Consider the following 2,523-nt stretch of genomic DNA (forward strand, 5'->3'; position numbering starts at 1 on the left):
GCCGAGAGGAGAGGCGAGGCGAGGCGAGGGAGGGGCGCCGCGCGGCCTGGCCGGGGGTGCGCTGCGGCTCCCGAGGTCGACCCAGAGCCAGAGAGCGGCGGGTTGGGAAGAAGGGGCGGGCCTCCGAGGCGCAGGGAGGAGACAGCGGTCGGGGGTGAGGAAACCTGGCCCAGGCTGGGCACTTTTCCGGCCTGGCTCTCAACGCCAGCCCACGCGAGAGGAAGGCGCTCGCTCGGAGGGTTTGGGCGGCAGCGGCACCGGCACCCCCCTCCCCACCCCCGTGCGTCACCGCCGCCTGCAACCGGAGGGACCCGGGCAGCCCATCACGCGAGGCTGGCTAATGCCCCGGGGTGTCCCCGCTTCGCCTCCCTACGCTGGAGAATGAAAAAAGAAACGGCGCTGCGTCGGTGGGTTCGCTTGCTGCGGGGCGGGTGGGCGGCCAGGCAGCCAGCCCTTTTTTTCTTCCTGACTGCAATAATGCACGGATCTCGCAGGGGAGAGAGAAGCGTTGCTTTCTCAGGGTCGTTTCGTTTAGCGCAGCGTTTTCATTCTATGCCACGTTTAGCTCCGGAGGGGAACGGTCTCGTCGAGGCCCAACGAGGGGGGAGGGATCCAGAAAGGGAGGCATTTGAGCGTGTGCAGAATGCCTTTCCTTTGGCACAAAGTACAGTACAGTTTGCAGAGTGTGGGAGCTCTAGCCTGCTGTGTAACTAATGGTCATGTATTCCAACAACGCTAAGTAGATTTTTCTTTTTTCTTTTCTTTTTTTAATTAACGTTTATATTGTTCAAACATCTGGGATGGGGACTCCTCTTACCATGTAATCCTGTCCCTGTTTATTAGATCTGAACAACTTTGCCCTAGCTTAGGGTCATACCTAGGCAAAATGAGCTTGATTGACCTTAGTTAAACTTGAATAGACACTGCTAGGAATTTCAGGGCAGTCTTCCAAAAATGAATTGCAAAAGTTCTTTCGTTTTACTTCCAAATGGCTTTTCAAGGATCAGGTTTTTTTATCCAGTGCTCCTTCACTCTCTCAACCCCCCCAGGCAGGTCAGATACTGGTACTACAAGGCCTGCCTGAAGGGCTGTCCTGATCCAACTTCATCAAGCAGTTGTGTTTATTGATTGAAGGGACAGGAAAATTGGCACCAAGTAAAGTCAAAAAGAATTGGCTTCTTCCATTGGGAGAGGCCTCCCATGATTAGGCCTCAAAAAATGTAGCAAAGGAAGTGAAGAGGCGGTACTGTAAAAATAGCAAGGAGAAAATACATTAGGCTAAGAAAGCCTTTTTTCTTTTTTGGTGAGATGACCAGGAATCCTCACTTAAGCAGATTGTTCTTCAACTAATAAAAAATATACCTCAGGCTTTCTGGGGAACCAAGTTTATCTTTTTCATTTTTTGCAAGGGGTCGCTCTTGCGTTCATTTTAACAGACACTAGTGTTGACTTTCAACTGTGCTTTTACACTGAGGTTCATTTCTGCCTAATTTATATCTGTATTTATCTTCAGTAAGCAAGATCACTTCTGAAGGGTTTTAAGTCTGGTCCAGCCTGAATTCTGTTGTGTTTATTTTTGCCAATTTATGGGACATGGAAAAGCATGTTTTTAGGAAAAGCAACAGCAACAAAAATCTTGGGGTACCTTTACACTTTACTGATTATGGCCTATATTTTCATGAAATGGATTCTACTACATCAGATGCCTGGTGGTGTCTTCTATTGGAGGTATGTGTATCATCCATCTACCCATTCATCCATCCTATAAGTGGCTGAGCCCTGAGATACTGATCATAGTAGCACAGGAACAGGCACAAAACACCAGATCCATAGAAGCAGGGGTCTACCACAGGACCAGAAGTCGAAGTGCAGATTGTGCAGACAGGTCTTGGAGACAGTGCAACGCATACCGCCAGAGTGTAAAATGCCGTCAGAAACAGCATACATAGCACAACAAGTAACTGACCTTGTGTACAGGAACATCTACATAGTGCATGGGCTACACCCTCCCAAGTCTAAATGGGAGATTCCACTTAAGGTTTTGGAGAATAAGAGGGCTAATATTCTGTAGGATTTACATATCCAGAAAACAGACAGGTTAGGCTATTGGTTTGAGCTCCAAGCTGGGCAATTTGGTTACAAACGTTTCATCACCATTCAAGGAGACATCGGCAGTGTGTACTGAGTTGTGCTCATCTGGCAGAACACAGGTCTTTAAAAATCTTTATGAGATGCAAATTAATCTGAATGTTGTTTGTTCATATCCGAACAAACAACATTCAGACTAATTTGCATCTTATAAAAAGGTATTTAAAGACCTGTGCTCTGACAGATGAGCACAACTCAAAACACACTGACGATGTTTCCTTGAATGGTGACAAAATGTTTGCAACCAAATTGCCAAGCTCAGCTCAAACCAACAGCCTAACTACCAACCCGAGCTACTAATATTAAAACACATTTCAAACTGACAGGTACTACCCATCAATCAGACACTGATAGTAGACAAGGACCAGAAGATAG

Source organism: Pituophis catenifer, unplaced genomic scaffold, assembly GCF_029215685.1.
Source record: "Pituophis catenifer annectens isolate HBS135680 unplaced genomic scaffold, rPitCat1.0.hap2 SCAF_1, whole genome shotgun sequence".
NCBI classification, from domain to species: Eukaryota; Metazoa; Chordata; class Lepidosauria; order Squamata; family Colubridae; genus Pituophis; species Pituophis catenifer.